This window comes from Mauremys reevesii, linkage group 9, assembly GCF_016161935.1.
Source record: "Mauremys reevesii isolate NIE-2019 linkage group 9, ASM1616193v1, whole genome shotgun sequence".
NCBI lineage: Eukaryota > Metazoa > Chordata > Testudines > Geoemydidae > Mauremys > Mauremys reevesii.
In genome coordinates this window covers 92396107-92402115 of record NC_052631.1, presented here as the reverse complement: position 1 = coordinate 92402115, position 6009 = coordinate 92396107, and the positions used below count along the sequence as shown (strand labels likewise).

General features: G+C 49.5%; 1 protein-coding gene across 2 annotated transcripts in view; it reads left to right on the top strand.

Annotated features, from left to right (window-relative positions):
- Nucleotides 1–1239: 1239 nt before the first annotated feature.
- The window catches only part of PASD1 (PAS domain containing repressor 1), a 78857-nt gene continuing 74087 nt past the window's right edge, over nucleotides 1240–6009 (top strand). For both annotated transcript variants that reach the window (XM_039486822.1, XM_039486820.1), the window contains exon 1: nucleotides 1240–1450. The gene's annotated coding sequence lies outside the window, so the exon portion shown is untranslated. The remainder of the gene's footprint in view (nucleotides 1451–6009) is intronic.

Here is a 6009-nt window from a genome sequence, read left to right as displayed (position 1 = left end):
GGGGGCACAGCTCTCTGCTGCCGGGCCAGTGCTCCCCCCTCCCCCCCGCGAGGTCACCTAGGGACAAACGCCGCGGGCCTGGGCCCTTGGAGCTGCTGATGGACGCCCAGGGCCCGGTCTTGCTGCCAGGGGGCCGCGGCCAGTGTGGGGGGAGGATGGACACGCCTCACCTTGCAGCGTGACTTGATTCGGAGTGACCGGGGCTTTGGAAATGCCACGGGGTCCCCCCGCCGAGCAGCCCCCAGAGGAGAGGCTCCAGGAGCGGGCAGGGCGGGATCCCGGCACCCCCCGCCGCCCTGCCCGGGATCCCTGCACCCCCAGCCGCCCCTGCCCGGGATCCCTGCACCCCCAGCCGCCCTGTCCAGGATCCCGGCACCTGCCCCCACCGGCCCTGCCCAGGATCCCTGCGCCCCCCACCGGCCCTGCCGGGATCCCGGCACCCCCAGCCGCCCCTGCCCGGGATCCCTGCGCCCCCAGCCGCCCCTACCCGCCCTGCCCTGGATCCCTGCACCTCCAGCCGCCCCCACCGGCCCTGCCGGGATCCCGGCACCTGCCCCCACCGGCCCTGCCCGGGATCCCTGCACCTCCAGCCGCCCCCACCGGCCCTGCCCGGGGTCCCGGCATCTGCCCCCACCGGCCCTGCCCGGGCTCCCTGCACCTCCAGCCGCCCCCACCGGCCCTGCCCGGGGTCCCGGCACCTGCCCCCACCGGCCCTGCCCGGGGTCCCTGCGCCCCCAGCTGCACCCGCTCTGCCCTGAGCGGTCCGGGCACCAGAACTGATGTCCAGCTCCCTGGAGCCAGGGTCCGTGCAAACGCGGCTCCATCCTAGGTCGGCGCAAACCCAGCCCCTGCGCCCGGCTGCCTCCCGCCCGGAGCCCGGGGGCCCGATCCTGCGGGCACGGCACTCCTGAAGCCGTGCCCGGGCCGAGCGCGCTCCCGGGAGCAGAGCCCCGGTCTCCTGGCGCATTCCCGCCATTCCCTCCAGGCGCGCTCCCGTGGTGCGGCGCGCTCCCTGCAGCCGGCTCCGGACGCGCTGCTCCCGGGGCCCGCGAGCCCCGCTCCCCGGCTGAGCTCGGCGGCGAGCGCCCGGCAGGCGCGCCCTGGCTCCGCGGCCTGCAGGCGCGCTCCCCGGTGCCAGGGCCAGCGGGCGGGGTGGCGGGAGCGCGCCTGTGTAATGCCAGGAGGACGGGCTAAGCCCGCCGCCGAGTTACACAACCGGTCAGCGCAGCTCGCGCTGCAAATGTGACTTTCCCCAAGTCAGCCCGCATCGCCCCTGGCCGAGCCCCTGCCCTTGCTCCGGATGCTTCGCGGCAGCGGCGGCTGGAAGAGCCTCCCATGACATGTCTCCGCCGGGCAGTGGCACTGGGTGGCTTGTGGTGACCCCTGAGGCTGGGAGAGCACCGCCCGGGAGCTCCTCTGCCGGGGGCGACGCATCCTCCTCCTAGACGGGGTAGGTACGGGGCGAGCTGGGGGGGGGGGCTCCCCACCTGGGCTGCTGGCGGGTGGGACCTGGGCTTGCGGAGCGCAGGGCTGGGTTTCCCCTGCAGCGGGAGCCGGAGAGCGAGGGAGATGCTGTTGCCAGACATTCATCCCTTCCCTAGATGCGTGTCACAGGAGTTTTTGCAGGATGGAGGGAATTAGCTCAGCCTGGCTGCCGGATTCCTGCTACCTTATTCCCTTCTCTCTGCTCCTCAAACATCTCCAAGGCACCCCCAGAAAAGAATTCCCTTCCAATCAGGACTTTTCTGAGCACCAAACCAGGTTTTCAACTCCTGCTTCAGCGTGGAACCTTCCATCAGCCCACAGTTCGCTTTCAAATATGTACGTGTCAACCATACATTAAATTCTTCTTTAAAAAATACAAATCCACAGAATGAACGTGAGAGAACAACACTGGGCCTGGAGTCGAATTTTTGTGAATCAGAGAATATATTTTTAAAGTCATGCTGGTAGTTTTAAGCTTAAATTTGGCAGACATGGAAGCAGCATCTCAACCAGAGGAGATTCAGAACTTACCTGTGGCCGGTTTTGGGGTGAAAGTGAGTGACAGTGTGAGTTCCAAATGCCCTGCATAGTTAGGATTATTACACTGTGTCATGGTGCTGTGAAATCATTGGAGGGAAATAAAAAAAGAGCAAGGGTTATGTTGTGTTTTGTTTGTTTTGGTGAAAGGAACATTGATCTGCTCTAGGGTTTCTTTCTATTTTGAATTTAGATAATTCTGTGAATCTGGTCGTACTAAAATACAGCAGGAAGAAAAATTAAAAGCCAAGTCACGTTCCTATATATAGAATCTAAAATCCAGGTTAAAAAGTTATTCCTCCCAACATAGATATTGTGCCTTTTGGTTTTGCAAACTGTTTACATTAAAAGCAGGGGAATGTGAAGACTTCTGAAGAGCCAAGTATGTTTCAGATATATATTTGTAAATGATAATTCCTAGACGTATTGTTTCTAATAATTGAAATTGTAAAGAGATTGCTCTGGGTGGTTCATATCTGAAACACGTTTTGAAGCTGAGGTTATGTGACTCATATGGTGTCATACCTATTTTATAGAACATTTGCCCTTTGTAAAATTCCACAGTCCTGTGTAGAATTGGAGCCACCGTATTTCCAGCTTTGCCAGTCATCTGAATGGTCTTCAAAGTAGATCCCTCATAAGTAGATTTAAGAGCAATCCCGTAGTCCAATATGGGGGCAGAACTGACACTTAAATTCAAGAAGGGTTTATTCTGATGGAAGTTATATTCCTGAGCTGGGGTGTAACCCCAGAAATTATATGGCTGAAGTTAAAGCTATTAACAATTTACCATCCTTTATCAATGTACCAGGGTGTGGTATAAGCAGGGAAGGGTTATTTATTACCCTGAATTTATTTTGTCTTGTGCAGTGAAAGCAGAGGTATTGATCTAATTAATGAGATGAGATGTTCTATTTGTGTAGATGGTGAAATGTCAAGAGACACTTCATTTCTTAAACAAAAAACACTGTCATCTGTGCTCTCCTCCCCTAATTTCACTGGATTGTACCTACTGGTACCTGGAACTTTGGTATAGCAACGTGCCTTACATCAGAGACTGTTAATGATATGTAGGACTTGTTCTTTGTAGAGTCATAGCAGTGTACAAACACTATATAATACTCTTGATGGGAAATCCACATTTCTAGTATATACTACAAAGACTGTTTCAAATGCTGAAGAGCCTGAAATGGATTTTTTTGTGTGTGGATTATTGTAAATTGTATGGGTTTTTTTTTTAAGAACACAAACTACAGATCAGAGTACCTTGCAGTAGTTACTGGATCAATAAAATCAGTTTGGGCTCTATGTACTGTACGTGAGAAGAAGAGGCATTTTGTAGGAACACAGCACTCTGGACTAATATGCAGTAATAATGATAACACTATGGGTTTCTTATGAGACCAGGCTCTGACAAATATAGTAAACAGTAAAGAGGAGAAAAGTATTCATCACCAATAAAATCCTAATGGTTATTAAAGAAAAACCAGTTAAGGTAAAAATGAGCCTCCATTAGAACAATATTGATGTGATGCTTTCACATCTCTCTGGTTAACTCTGTTTACAATTGAAGCTCTGAAAACTGCTAGGAGTTGAAACCATGGAAAATATATAAAGGATCAGAAGAATTTGTTGGTTGTTCTGTTTGTTTTACTTATCAAAAGATATCAGTTTGATTGACTTTAGTTGGTATAAAGTTAATATGGCTTTTGAGTCTAAAGTGAGTTAGTGTAAGTGAGTAAAGCTGGTTGAGACATTTTGTAAATAATTGAAATTTCACTGAAAAATGTTTAAAAAATGTATGCAGGATTCTTTTCCCATTTTCCAAGCAGCTCTATATATGACTGTGTAAAATGGTTTTACCAGTTTAAGACTCATGTTGAGCGTCCACATATTCAAAAGCAGCTCAGGATTAAAGATTACTTTTGGCACGTGAGTAGTCCATAATGAAAATCGCATGGTATTGGTAGCAAAATCAAGCAGCAGAGATATTATTAAATCCAGCTTCTGCTCAGAAGTGGCAACAAGAATTTGATAGCAATGCTTTACTATTCAGACTTTGGGCTTGTATACATACACACAAGTTGTACTGCTTTAACCAAACTGGTATAGTTAAAGCAGCGCATCCTCCTTAGTGTGGACTCACTTAGACCAGTATAAAAATACTTATACCCATATAGCTTATTCCTATATGGAGGGCCCTACCAAATACACGGCCATGAAAAACACATCACGGACCATGACATATGTTCTCCCGCCATGAAAATTGGTCTTTTGTGTGCTTTTACCCTGTACTATACAGATTTCACGGGGGAGACGCGCATTTCTCAAATTAGGGGTCCTGACCCCAAAAGGAGTTGTAGGTGGGTCGCAAGGTTATTTTGGGGGTCGTTGCCACCCTTACTTCTGCGCTGCCTTCAGAGCTGGGTGGCCGGAGAGCGGCGGCTGTTGGCCAGGCACCCAGCTCTGAAGGCGGCGTCCTGCCAGCAGCAGTGCAGAAGTAAGGGTGGCAGTACCATACCATGCCATCCTTACTTCTGCGCTGCTGCTGGCGGCGGCTCTGCCATCAGAGCTGGGCTCCCAGCCAGCAGCCATCGCTCTCCAGCTGCCCAGCTTTGAAGGCAGTGCCACTGCCAGCAGCAGGGCAGAAGTAAGGGTAGCAGTACCACAACCCTCCAATAACCTTGTGACCCTCCCCCCCCCAATCCTCCTTTTTGGGTCAAGACCCCTACAATTACAACACGGTGAAATTTCAGATTTAAATAGCTGAAATCATGAAATTTACAATTTTTAACATCCTATGACCATGAAATTGACCAATATGGACCATGAATTTGGTAGGGCCCTATCTATATGGGATGAGGAATAAGCTATACCTTTTAAGGCATCTTTATCCTGCATCCACACTAAGAGTTGTACTGGTATGACTCTTTCAGTAAAATAAAATTACTCCCTAGCCAAAATAGCTCTACCAATACAAAACTGCGTAAACCAGGCTTTCGTAGTGTTATTTCGGCGTGTTATTAAAATGATATACCACTAGATCATTCTGGTTCCAACCATCTGGTAAGTCAGTAATGCAGAGAGTCACTGACATTTATTCCCTATGACCTGATAAGACCATTCCTACATCCCTGTTCATCTGACACACATTAGGTCAAATCCTGCTGTTTTACATATGCAACCTCACTGAAGTACCATTGGACCAAATTCTGCTCTCATTTTCATTGCAGTAACCTCACTGACATCAACTAGATTGCGGTGTATAACTGAGAGCAAAATTTGATCCAGAGAATCAGTTGTGCCTTTAAGACCCAAGTCTGTGTCGGTGATGATGCAGAGATACACCTCCCGAAGGAGAGGGCTGGGAGGTACATGCCTCAGAGAGGCGCAGTGTTACCCAGTATACCCCAGCTGGCCTTCTGCACAGATATGGGTTCACTTGTCGTGCACCCAGACAGCCCACTCCCCAGAACGATGTGGAATTATATGGACTGGGGAGCAGTTCATAACAGAATTTGACCTACTTTATTTTTCATTCCAGAGCTTCAACCTTGTCTACGCACAGAAGTTGCACTAGTTCAACTTCAGTCAGTTTTTAAACTGGTGTAATTTAACTGGTGCAACTCTTATTTGCGTTTAAAAGTGGCTTATTTTGGTTTAGTTTAAACTTGTTCCTAAGTGGCTTAAATTAAACCAGAATAACCCACTGTTACACCGAAATAAAAATTTGCACTAGTTTAACAAAATTGGTTTAAAAATCACACCTATGTTGTAATGATGCAGCTTTGTCACGTAGACAAGTCCTTCTACAGAGCCTGAAATAAGGTGTAGATTACAAGCAAAATGTAGTATGAAAAAAATACAGTGTAACTCAGGAGACTGAAAGTCATTCATAATACAGTGCAAATCTAGTAAATCGTGGTACTAGATTTAAAGTTACCCCCTGCTCCAGTTCAGATCCAAACATGTTAGCAGAACTCTGTG